Raw genomic sequence first — 14,625 nt, forward strand, 5'->3', positions numbered from 1 at the left:
AATTCACTACCTAACCCTAAACCCTCGAAACCATTGACTAACCCCAACCAATCGATAGCTTACTCAACCTTACAATGCCATCACCATCTAACAATACAAAAAACCAAAAAGACCAAGGACAACCAACGACAAATAGCCCTTACCTCCACTTCTTAAACCTAACCAGGTTAAACCTAAAAAGCTCTTGAAACTAGTCCCATTAGCAACATCCCAGCACTAAACTGACGCCTCCAACCCTAACATGAATGATGAAGAAAACAACAATTATAATAGAAAAACAACAATCATAACAAGAAAAACAATAATAATACTACTACTAATAATAATAATAAAACAATCTGCCCAAAGAATAACTGATGACTTTTATCCAACCCATACCATATAACCACGATGAAACTAAACCCTAAGCCATCTCCTGAAAACACAATAACCTTAATTAAAACCCATCTAAAAACTAATACCAAATATAAAGTCACAAATCTATGGTTTACATAAAGATCCAGGAGCACACAATATCAGGGAACCAGAGTGACAAGCGTCAGCCCGTGCCATGCCTTTGACTCTCTACTCCAAACCGCCCAGTCGACGGACGAAGCGGGGAGAGTCATCGAGATAAATTCATTTCACCTAACCCTAACCCTAACCCCTAACCCTAACCCCCCCCCTAACCCTAACCCCCTAACCCTAACCCTAACCCCCTAACCCCTAACCCTAACCAGTCGAACCTAGTGCCTAACCCTAACCAGACTCTGGAACTATTGCTTAAACTCCAGTTAGCTCTGATGCCGCTAACCCTAATTGTTTCCTAAACCTAACCACTCGAAACCAATGCCTAACCCTAAAGACTCTGAAACTGTTGCCTAAACCCCAACTAGCCCTGATGTCGCTGACCCTAATCGTCCCCTAACCCTAACCTCTCCGTCTTCACGCCTAATCCCAACCAGTTGGAACACACTCGGCGCTGACAGAAACACTGGACGGACAATCCTTCTCCCATCAGAGGCATCCGAACGTCTACCGGCTCAACACACGACTGTCTCAGGACCTCCTCTGTACTGTCTTTTAGGCCAGTCTCAAAACAAGAAAATGATCCAACTCAAAGTCTATCGGATTCCAAAACAACACAGCTGTCTCAGGGCCTCCTGGGGGCTGTGTATAATGTTAATGCCAGCACAAGTTAATATCGTCAACTCCAAGTCTATTTGACTCCAAAACAGCATGGCTGTCTCAGGGCCTCCTGGGGGCTGTGCTTAATGTTAATTTCAACACAAGCTAATGTAGTTGACTAAAAAACAGCACAGCTGTGTCAGGGCCTCCTGGGGGCTGTCTTTAATGTTAATCTCAACCCCAAAAAAAACTATTCAACTCAAAGTCTATCTGAATCCAAAACAACACAGCTGTCTCAGGGCCTCCTGGGGGCTGTCTTTAAACTTAGTTCCAACACAAAAAAATCCCACCAAAAATCGACTCAACTCAACTCAAAGGTAAGTGTCTCTCCATACAGCTGTCTCAGGGTCTCCTGGAGGCTGTCTTACATCTGGAGAGTCTCATCAACGATTGGACAACTGCTCTTCCAACCCCCGTTACTGACCAGCCTGCAAACATCGACTTGAGAACCAGTGAAACTTCATCAAAAACTGCATCGGAGACTTGACCCCTCCCACAAAAAACACATCAAAAAATCTACCAAAAATCAAGGACACAATGTCATCTTCTCATTAGGAAGACAGCACACAGTATCAGGGAACCAGAGTGACAAGCGTCGGCCCGTGCCATGCCTTTGACTCTCTACTCCAAACCGCCCAGTCGACGGACGAAGCGGGGAGAGTCATCGAGATAAATTCATTTCACCTAACCCCCTAACCCTAACCCTAACCCTAACCCTAACCCCTAACCCTAACCCTAACCCTAACCCTAACAGACTGAAACTGATATTAACCTTACCCATCATCCTTCCTAACCCCAACCAGTCCAATTCACTACCTAACCCTAAACCCTCGAAACCATTGACTAACCCCAACCAATCGATAGCTTACTCAACCTTACAATGCCATCACCATCTAACAATACAAAAAACCAAAAAGACCAAGGACAACCAACGACAAATAGCCCTTACCTCCACTTCTTAAACCTAACCAGGTTAAACCTAAAAAGCTCTTGAAACTAGTCCCATTAGCAACATCCCAGCACTAAACTGACGCCTCCAACCCTAACATGAATGATGAAGAAAACAACAATTATAATAGAAAAACAACAATCATAACAAGAAAAACAATAATAATACTACTACTAATAATAATAATAAAACAATCTGCCCAAAGAATAACTGATGACTTTTATCCAACCCATACCATATAACCACGATGAAACTAAACCCTAAGCCATCTCCTGAAAACACAATAACCTTAATTAAAACCCATCTAAAAACTAATACCAAATATAAAGTCACAAATCTATGGTTTACATAAAGATCCAGGAGCACACAATATCAGGGAACCAGAGTGACAAGCGTCAGCCCGTGCCATGCCTTTGACTCTCTACTCCAAACCGCCCAGTCGACGGACGAAGCGGGGAGAGTCATCGAGATAAATTCATTTCACCTAACCCTAACCCTAACCCCTAACCCTAACCCCCCCCCTAACCCTAACCCCCTAACCCTAACCCTAACCCCCTAACCCCTAACCCTAACCAGTCGAACCTAGTGCCTAACCCTAACCAGACTCTGGAACTATTGCTTAAACTCCAGTTAGCTCTGATGCCGCTAACCCTAATTGTTTCCTAAACCTAACCACTCGAAACCAATGCCTAACCCTAAAGACTCTGAAACTGTTGCCTAAACCCCAACTAGCCCTGATGTCGCTGACCCTAATCGTCCCCTAACCCTAACCTCTCCGTCTTCACGCCTAATCCCAACCAGTTGGAACACACTCGGCGCTGACAGAAACACTGGACGGACAATCCTTCTCCCATCAGAGGCATCCGAACGTCTACCGGCTCAACACACGACTGTCTCAGGACCTCCTCTGTACTGTCTTTTAGGCCAGTCTCAAAACAAGAAAATGATCCAACTCAAAGTCTATCGGATTCCAAAACAACACAGCTGTCTCAGGGCCTCCTGGGGGCTGTGTATAATGTTAATGCCAGCACAAGTTAATATCGTCAACTCCAAGTCTATTTGACTCCAAAACAGCATGGCTGTCTCAGGGCCTCCTGGGGGCTGTGCTTAATGTTAATTTCAACACAAGCTAATGTAGTTGACTAAAAAACAGCACAGCTGTGTCAGGGCCTCCTGGGGGCTGTCTTTAATGTTAATCTCAACCCCAAAAAAAACTATTCAACTCAAAGTCTATCTGAATCCAAAACAACACAGCTGTCTCAGGGCCTCCTGGGGGCTGTCTTTAAACTTAGTTCCAACACAAAAAAATCCCACCAAAAATCGACTCAACTCAACTCAAAGGTAAGTGTCTCTCCATACAGCTGTCTCAGGGTCTCCTGGAGGCTGTCTTACATCTGGAGAGTCTCATCAACGATTGGACAACTGCTCTTCCAACCCCCGTTACTGACCAGCCTGCAAACATCGACTTGAGAACCAGTGAAACTTCATCAAAAACTGCATCGGAGACTTGACCCCTCCCACAAAAAACACATCAAAAAATCTACCAAAAATCAAGGACACAATGTCATCTTCTCATTAGGAAGACAGCACACAGTATCAGGGAACCAGAGTGACAAGCGTCGGCCCGTGCCATGCCTTTGACTCTCTACTCCAAACCGCCCAGTCGACGGACGAAGCGGGGAGAGTCATCGAGATAAATTCATTTCACCTAACCCCCTAACCCTAACCCTAACCCTAACCCTAACCCCTAACCCTAACCCTAACCCTAACCCTAACAGACTGAAACTGATATTAACCTTACCCATCATCCTTCCTAACCCCAACCAGTCCAATTCACTACCTAACCCTAAACCCTCGAAACCATTGACTAACCCCAACCAATCGATAGCTTACTCAACCTTACAATGCCATCACCATCTAACAATACAAAAAACCAAAAAGACCAAGGACAACCAACGACAAATAGCCCTTACCTCCACTTCTTAAACCTAACCAGGTTAAACCTAAAAAGCTCTTGAAACTAGTCCCATTAGCAACATCCCAGCACTAAACTGACGCCTCCAACCCTAACATGAATGATGAAGAAAACAACAATTATAATAGAAAAACAACAATCATAACAAGAAAAACAATAATAATACTACTACTAATAATAATAATAAAACAATCTGCCCAAAGAATAACTGATGACTTTTATCCAACCCATACCATATAACCACGATGAAACTAAACCCTAAGCCATCTCCTGAAAACACAATAACCTTAATTAAAACCCATCTAAAAACTAATACCAAATATAAAGTCACAAATCTATGGTTTACATAAAGATCCAGGAGCACACAATATCAGGGAACCAGAGTGACAAGCGTCAGCCCGTGCCATGCCTTTGACTCTCTACTCCAAACCGCCCAGTCGACGGACGAAGCGGGGAGAGTCATCGAGATAAATTCATTTCACCTAACCCTAACCCTAACCCCTAACCCTAACCCCCCCCCTAACCCTAACCCCCTAACCCTAACCCTAACCCCCTAACCCCTAACCCTAACCAGTCGAACCTAGTGCCTAACCCTAACCAGACTCTGGAACTATTGCTTAAACTCCAGTTAGCTCTGATGCCGCTAACCCTAATTGTTTCCTAAACCTAACCACTCGAAACCAATGCCTAACCCTAAAGACTCTGAAACTGTTGCCTAAACCCCAACTAGCCCTGATGTCGCTGACCCTAATCGTCCCCTAACCCTAACCTCTCCGTCTTCACGCCTAATCCCAACCAGTTGGAACACACTCGGCGCTGACAGAAACACTGGACGGACAATCCTTCTCCCATCAGAGGCATCCGAACGTCTACCGGCTCAACACACGACTGTCTCAGGACCTCCTCTGTACTGTCTTTTAGGCCAGTCTCAAAACAAGAAAATGATCCAACTCAAAGTCTATCGGATTCCAAAACAACACAGCTGTCTCAGGGCCTCCTGGGGGCTGTGTATAATGTTAATGCCAGCACAAGTTAATATCGTCAACTCCAAGTCTATTTGACTCCAAAACAGCATGGCTGTCTCAGGGCCTCCTGGGGGCTGTGCTTAATGTTAATTTCAACACAAGCTAATGTAGTTGACTAAAAAACAGCACAGCTGTGTCAGGGCCTCCTGGGGGCTGTCTTTAATGTTAATCTCAACCCCAAAAAAAACTATTCAACTCAAAGTCTATCTGAATCCAAAACAACACAGCTGTCTCAGGGCCTCCTGGGGGCTGTCTTTAAACTTAGTTCCAACACAAAAAAATCCCACCAAAAATCGACTCAACTCAACTCAAAGGTAAGTGTCTCTCCATACAGCTGTCTCAGGGTCTCCTGGAGGCTGTCTTACATCTGGAGAGTCTCATCAACGATTGGACAACTGCTCTTCCAACCCCCGTTACTGACCAGCCTGCAAACATCGACTTGAGAACCAGTGAAACTTCATCAAAAACTGCATCGGAGACTTGACCCCTCCCACAAAAAACACATCAAAAAATCTACCAAAAATCAAGGACACAATGTCATCTTCTCATTAGGAAGACAGCACACAGTATCAGGGAACCAGAGTGACAAGCGTCGGCCCGTGCCATGCCTTTGACTCTCTACTCCAAACCGCCCAGTCGACGGACGAAGCGGGGAGAGTCATCGAGATAAATTCATTTCACCTAACCCCCTAACCCTAACCCTAACCCTAACCCTAACCCCTAACCCTAACCCTAACCCTAACCCTAACAGACTGAAACTGATATTAACCTTACCCATCATCCTTCCTAACCCCAACCAGTCCAATTCACTACCTAACCCTAAACCCTCGAAACCATTGACTAACCCCAACCAATCGATAGCTTACTCAACCTTACAATGCCATCACCATCTAACAATACAAAAAACCAAAAAGACCAAGGACAACCAACGACAAATAGCCCTTACCTCCACTTCTTAAACCTAACCAGGTTAAACCTAAAAAGCTCTTGAAACTAGTCCCATTAGCAACATCCCAGCACTAAACTGACGCCTCCAACCCTAACATGAATGATGAAGAAAACAACAATTATAATAGAAAAACAACAATCATAACAAGAAAAACAATAATAATACTACTACTAATAATAATAATAAAACAATCTGCCCAAAGAATAACTGATGACTTTTATCCAACCCATACCATATAACCACGATGAAACTAAACCCTAAGCCATCTCCTGAAAACACAATAACCTTAATTAAAACCCATCTAAAAACTAATACCAAATATAAAGTCACAAATCTATGGTTTACATAAAGATCCAGGAGCACACAATATCAGGGAACCAGAGTGACAAGCGTCAGCCCGTGCCATGCCTTTGACTCTCTACTCCAAACCGCCCAGTCGACGGACGAAGCGGGGAGAGTCATCGAGATAAATTCATTTCACCTAACCCTAACCCTAACCCCTAACCCTAACCCCCCCCCTAACCCTAACCCCCTAACCCTAACCCTAACCCCCTAACCCCTAACCCTAACCAGTCGAACCTAGTGCCTAACCCTAACCAGACTCTGGAACTATTGCTTAAACTCCAGTTAGCTCTGATGCCGCTAACCCTAATTGTTTCCTAAACCTAACCACTCGAAACCAATGCCTAACCCTAAAGACTCTGAAACTGTTGCCTAAACCCCAACTAGCCCTGATGTCGCTGACCCTAATCGTCCCCTAACCCTAACCTCTCCGTCTTCACGCCTAATCCCAACCAGTTGGAACACACTCGGCGCTGACAGAAACACTGGACGGACAATCCTTCTCCCATCAGAGGCATCCGAACGTCTACCGGCTCAACACACGACTGTCTCAGGACCTCCTCTGTACTGTCTTTTAGGCCAGTCTCAAAACAAGAAAATGATCCAACTCAAAGTCTATCGGATTCCAAAACAACACAGCTGTCTCAGGGCCTCCTGGGGGCTGTGTATAATGTTAATGCCAGCACAAGTTAATATCGTCAACTCCAAGTCTATTTGACTCCAAAACAGCATGGCTGTCTCAGGGCCTCCTGGGGGCTGTGCTTAATGTTAATTTCAACACAAGCTAATGTAGTTGACTAAAAAACAGCACAGCTGTGTCAGGGCCTCCTGGGGGCTGTCTTTAATGTTAATCTCAACCCCAAAAAAAACTATTCAACTCAAAGTCTATCTGAATCCAAAACAACACAGCTGTCTCAGGGCCTCCTGGGGGCTGTCTTTAAACTTAGTTCCAACACAAAAAAATCCCACCAAAAATCGACTCAACTCAACTCAAAGGTAAGTGTCTCTCCATACAGCTGTCTCAGGGTCTCCTGGAGGCTGTCTTACATCTGGAGAGTCTCATCAACGATTGGACAACTGCTCTTCCAACCCCCGTTACTGACCAGCCTGCAAACATCGACTTGAGAACCAGTGAAACTTCATCAAAAACTGCATCGGAGACTTGACCCCTCCCACAAAAAACACATCAAAAAATCTACCAAAAATCAAGGACACAATGTCATCTTCTCATTAGGAAGACAGCACACAGTATCAGGGAACCAGAGTGACAAGCGTCGGCCCGTGCCATGCCTTTGACTCTCTACTCCAAACCGCCCAGTCGACGGACGAAGCGGGGAGAGTCATCGAGATAAATTCATTTCACCTAACCCCCTAACCCTAACCCTAACCCTAACCCTAACCCCTAACCCTAACCCTAACCCTAACCCTAACAGACTGAAACTGATATTAACCTTACCCATCATCCTTCCTAACCCCAACCAGTCCAATTCACTACCTAACCCTAAACCCTCGAAACCATTGACTAACCCCAACCAATCGATAGCTTACTCAACCTTACAATGCCATCACCATCTAACAATACAAAAAACCAAAAAGACCAAGGACAACCAACGACAAATAGCCCTTACCTCCACTTCTTAAACCTAACCAGGTTAAACCTAAAAAGCTCTTGAAACTAGTCCCATTAGCAACATCCCAGCACTAAACTGACGCCTCCAACCCTAACATGAATGATGAAGAAAACAACAATTATAATAGAAAAACAACAATCATAACAAGAAAAACAATAATAATACTACTACTAATAATAATAATAAAACAATCTGCCCAAAGAATAACTGATGACTTTTATCCAACCCATACCATATAACCACGATGAAACTAAACCCTAAGCCATCTCCTGAAAACACAATAACCTTAATTAAAACCCATCTAAAAACTAATACCAAATATAAAGTCACAAATCTATGGTTTACATAAAGATCCAGGAGCACACAATATCAGGGAACCAGAGTGACAAGCGTCAGCCCGTGCCATGCCTTTGACTCTCTACTCCAAACCGCCCAGTCGACGGACGAAGCGGGGAGAGTCATCGAGATAAATTCATTTCACCTAACCCTAACCCTAACCCCTAACCCTAACCCCCCCCCTAACCCTAACCCCCTAACCCTAACCCTAACCCCCTAACCCCTAACCCTAACCAGTCGAACCTAGTGCCTAACCCTAACCAGACTCTGGAACTATTGCTTAAACTCCAGTTAGCTCTGATGCCGCTAACCCTAATTGTTTCCTAAACCTAACCACTCGAAACCAATGCCTAACCCTAAAGACTCTGAAACTGTTGCCTAAACCCCAACTAGCCCTGATGTCGCTGACCCTAATCGTCCCCTAACCCTAACCTCTCCGTCTTCACGCCTAATCCCAACCAGTTGGAACACACTCGGCGCTGACAGAAACACTGGACGGACAATCCTTCTCCCATCAGAGGCATCCGAACGTCTACCGGCTCAACACACGACTGTCTCAGGACCTCCTCTGTACTGTCTTTTAGGCCAGTCTCAAAACAAGAAAATGATCCAACTCAAAGTCTATCGGATTCCAAAACAACACAGCTGTCTCAGGGCCTCCTGGGGGCTGTGTATAATGTTAATGCCAGCACAAGTTAATATCGTCAACTCCAAGTCTATTTGACTCCAAAACAGCATGGCTGTCTCAGGGCCTCCTGGGGGCTGTGCTTAATGTTAATTTCAACACAAGCTAATGTAGTTGACTAAAAAACAGCACAGCTGTGTCAGGGCCTCCTGGGGGCTGTCTTTAATGTTAATCTCAACCCCAAAAAAAACTATTCAACTCAAAGTCTATCTGAATCCAAAACAACACAGCTGTCTCAGGGCCTCCTGGGGGCTGTCTTTAAACTTAGTTCCAACACAAAAAAATCCCACCAAAAATCGACTCAACTCAACTCAAAGGTAAGTGTCTCTCCATACAGCTGTCTCAGGGTCTCCTGGAGGCTGTCTTACATCTGGAGAGTCTCATCAACGATTGGACAACTGCTCTTCCAACCCCCGTTACTGACCAGCCTGCAAACATCGACTTGAGAACCAGTGAAACTTCATCAAAAACTGCATCGGAGACTTGACCCCTCCCACAAAAAACACATCAAAAAATCTACCAAAAATCAAGGACACAATGTCATCTTCTCATTAGGAAGACAGCACACAGTATCAGGGAACCAGAGTGACAAGCGTCGGCCCGTGCCATGCCTTTGACTCTCTACTCCAAACCGCCCAGTCGACGGACGAAGCGGGGAGAGTCATCGAGATAAATTCATTTCACCTAACCCCGCCTGTGCCCTCGGACAACCGGTTCCCTTGAAAACTAAGTGCTACCTGGTCTTCCACCCTGCACTGCCAACCTCCCTCTTCCCCCTCGGGATGGGAGAGGGAGGTGGGTTTCAGAGCACGCCTATCCCGGCGGGGTTGCGGTCTCAGGTATATTCGTACCTCTGCTTCCTTTCTCTGTCCTACTCTCCTTCGACCTCCCACATGGGAGTGATGAGGGAGGGGGGAGACAGGACACGCCTATCCCGGCGGGGTTTTGGTTCTTGGTATATTCGTACCTCCCAATTCCTTTTCCTGTTCGACCCCACCCCTTGTTTCTCCCTACTCCATTTTTTTTCTCCTCTACAACAGTCGCTACAATTTTTTAGAAAAAATGAATTTCAACAAAGAAATATCTTCAAAAAGTGGGAAATGTTTACTCATCCCCATTAACCATAAGACTAGTAAGGAAATAAATCTCCAAATTATAACACTTAAAACCTAACAAGGATACTAACTTTAAGCTAGCTCATTAACTTATACACTAAGTTACAACTATGGTGAGGGACTCGCCCCCAACCACAATACCATGCCTGGATGGATTTTCTTCCCCTCTGTGACCTCCAACCACTGGAAATGGAAAAAGACACAGGAAGTGGAAAATCTCCGCTAAGACGCGGGTAACGCCCCCTTATTTACATATTTCCAAAATTTCACCTTTTTTACAAAGTTCCCCAAGTCCAATACCCATAATATTGGTATCAAATGACTTGTCTCAACCTCCTCTTTCTATTGATACCACTTTCACCGCTGAAAAAACAACCTAAAAAGATCGTGAATTGACACCATAAGCAAGAATGGTGACCAGGAAAACAGACTACCCCACCAAACGCCTTGGGAAATCACCTCCACACTGGTCCTCAGCGGGCTAAATGGGACTGCAAGGAGCTTCAACAACCTCCAGCATCATCCCTACTCCCAGCTTCAACTCCTGGACTGGTGAGAAGACTTTGTTAAATTTCCCTTTAGCCTAACTTTGGGTAGGCAGACAGGCGTTTAGTGTAGAGGGGAGCCTGGTCGAAGTCGTGGGGGCTTCCAGATTAGCTGGAGGTACGCTCCACCACCAGGAATACTCCTCTGGGTGGTTACCATAGGCTGCGTTGTTAGAATGGGTGTATGGGAGGCCTCGTTTACCAAAGGCTGGGGTAACCTTGCGGTGTTAACAACCGGCCTGAGGTTCACTGGGGCTTCCTTCCTCTAGGGGATGAGGGAAAGGCAGCCACTGCCGATCCTGGTAGTCCTCTGGGGGAAACACTCTGGGCTGGGGATGGGGTTGTTTACCCAGGGGCCTGGAAGGCAGCAGCTCGCTGCGGCTGGTCCTGGTCCCCCTGGGTGCCCCCCTCTTCCCCTAGAATCAGCAGAATGGGCACAGGGAATACCCCATTATTCCCTTGAGAGACCTGGGAAGGCAGCAGCTCGCTGCGGCTGGTCCTGGTCCTCCCTCGGGGGTGCCCTGGGAGGGGGTGGGTGAGCATTGAGGTTGAGCCGGGAAGGCAGCAGCTCGCTGCGGCTGGTCCTGGAGCTCCCTGGATGTTTACTCCACCTCCATTTCACTGAAAGAAAAAGAACAGGAGGAGGAAGAAGAGACCTATCTTCTCGACCTTGCCTAGGCAGATTGGAGTAACCTAACGGTGCCAACAACCAATCTGCAAACCTGAACAAGGAGCAAGAGAGCCACCCTCCACTTGGACAACACACGGAATGCAACGATCCACAGCTTCAGCAACCTTCAGGTCAGATTTTCTGGACAAAATTAATCTTCTGAATGCTTCTCTTTAAGAACTGTTGAACCTATTAAATCCTCCATCCCCTAGTCCAGCTTAGATGACTAGGCCGAGGATGCGCCAGTAAATACAATAACTAGAAGCAAACTTTCAATTTGATGATAATATCGAATTTAAATTGAATAACTTTAATTGGATGCCTAAAGCTAAAAGGTCAAAGGTCAACATCCCAGATTAATAACATAGTTACTTAATCTAAACTAACTACAATAACTAGAAGCAAACCGTCAATATTGAATTTGAGGCATAAAGCTAAAAGGTCAAAGGTCAAATCACAGACACAAACCAACGTTACTTGATCTAAACTAACAACTAATTGACTATGAGACACACCCTGGGACTTGATCAACCCCAGCGGGGCCGCCCTCGGGTGAGGGTGTCTAGTGGTAATGGCCGAAACACCCGATGATCCTGAGGTACACTACTGATGATGTGTCTCCCAAACTAGACTCCCTCCTAAAATGGCTGCCTACTCTAAACTACATTAGCCCCAACCAGTCCATTTTCCTAACCCTAACCAGTCGAAACTAATGCCTAACCCTAACCAGACTCTGGAACTATTGCTCCAACTAGCTTTGATGTCGCTAACCCTAATCGTCCCCTAATCCTAACCAGTCGAAACTAGTGCCTAACCCTAACCAGACTCTGGAACTATTGCTTAAACTCCAGTTAGCTCTGATGCCGCTAACCCTAATTGTTTCCTAACCCTAACCACTCGAAACCAATGCCTAACCCTAAAGACTCTAAAAACTGTTGCCTTAACCCCAACTAGACCTGATGTCGCTGACCCTAATCGTCCCCTAACCCTAACCTCTCCGTCTTCACGCCTAATCCCAACCAGTTGGAACACACTCGGCGCTGACAGAAACACTGGACGGACAATCCTCCTCCCATCAGAGGCATCCGAACGTCTACCAGCTCAACACACGACTGTCTCAGGACCTCCTCTATACTGTCTTTTATGCCAGTCTCAAAACAAGAAAATGATTCAACTCAAAGTCTATATGGTTCCAAAACAACACAGCTGTCTCAGGGCCTCCTGGGGGCTGTGTATAATGTTAATGCCAGCACAAGTTAATGTAGTCAACTCCAAGTCTATTTGACTCCAAAGCAGCATGGCTGTCTCAGGGCCTCCTGGGGGCTGTGCTTAATGTTAATTTCAACACAAGCTAATGTAGTTGACTAAAAAAACAGCACAGCTGTCTCAGTGCCTCCTGGGGGCTGTCTTTAATGTTAATCTCAACCCAAAAAAACTATTCAACTCAAAGTCTATCTGACTCCAAAACAACACAGCTGTCTCAGGGCCTCCTGGGGGCTGTCTTTAAACTTAGTTCCAACACAAAAAAATCCCACCAAAAATCGACTCAACTCAACTCAAAGGTAAGTGTCTCTCCATACAGCTGTCTCAGGGTCTCCTGGAGGCTGTCTTACATCTGGAGAGTCTCATCAACGATTGGACAACTGCTCTTCCAACCCCCGTTACTGACCAGCCTGCAAACATCGACTTGAGAACCAGTGAAACTTCATCAAAAACTGCATCGGAGACTTGACCCCTCCCACAAAAAACACATCAAAAAATCTACCAAAAATCAAGGACACAATGTCATCTTCTCATTAGGAAGACAGCACACAGTATCAGGGAACCAGAGTGACAAGCGTCGGCCCGTGCCATGCCTTTGACTCTCTACTCCAAACCGCCCAGTCGACGGACGAAGCGGGGAGAGTCATCGAGATAAATTCATTTCACCTAACCCCCTAACCCTAACCCTAACCCTAACCCTAACCCCTAACCCTAACCCTAACCCTAACCCTAACAGACTGAAACTGATATTAACCTTACCCATCATCCTTCCTAACCCCAACCAGTCCAATTCACTACCTAACCCTAAACCCTCGAAACCATTGACTAACCCCAACCAATCGATAGCTTACTCAACCTTACAATGCCATCACCATCTAACAATACAAAAAACCAAAAAGACCAAGGACAACCAACGACAAATAGCCCTTACCTCCACTTCTTAAACCTAACCAGGTTAAACCTAAAAAGCTCTTGAAACTAGTCCCATTAGCAACATCCCAGCACTAAACTGACGCCTCCAACCCTAACATGAATGATGAAGAAAACAACAATTATAATAGAAAAACAACAATCATAACAAGAAAAACAATAATAATACTACTACTAATAATAATAATAAAACAATCTGCCCAAAGAATAACTGATGACTTTTATCCAACCCATACCATATAACCACGATGAAACTAAACCCTAAGCCATCTCCTGAAAACACAATAACCTTAATTAAAACCCATCTAAAAACTAATACCAAATATAAAGTCACAAATCTATGGTTTACATAAAGATCCAGGAGCACACAATATCAGGGAACCAGAGTGACAAGCGTCAGCCCGTGCCATGCCTTTGACTCTCTACTCCAAACCGCCCAGTCGACGGACGAAGCGGGGAGAGTCATCGAGATAAATTCATTTCACCTAACCCTAACCCTAACCCCTAACCCTAACCCCCCCCCTAACCCTAACCCCCTAACCCTAACCCTAACCCCCTAACCCCTAACCCTAACCAGTCGAACCTAGTGCCTAACCCTAACCAGACTCTGGAACTATTGCTTAAACTCCAGTTAGCTCTGATGCCGCTAACCCTAATTGTTTCCTAAACCTAACCACTCGAAACCAATGCCTAACCCTAAAGACTCTGAAACTGTTGCCTAAACCCCAACTAGCCCTGATGTCGCTGACCCTAATCGTCCCCTAACCCTAACCTCTCCGTCTTCACGCCTAATCCCAACCAGTTGGAACACACTCGGCGCTGACAGAAACACTGGACGGACAATCCTTCTCCCATCAGAGGCATCCGAACGTCTACCGGCTCAACACACGACTGTCTCAGGACCTCCTCTGTACTGTCTTTTAGGCCAGTCTCAAAACAAGAAAATGATCCAACTCAAAGTCTATCGGATTCCAAAACAACACAGCTGTCTCAGGGCCTCCTGGGGGCTGTGTATAATGTTAATGCCAGCACAAGTTAATATC

Source organism: Channa argus, chromosome 3, assembly GCF_033026475.1.
Source record: "Channa argus isolate prfri chromosome 3, Channa argus male v1.0, whole genome shotgun sequence".
NCBI classification, from domain to species: domain Eukaryota; kingdom Metazoa; phylum Chordata; class Actinopteri; order Anabantiformes; family Channidae; genus Channa; species Channa argus.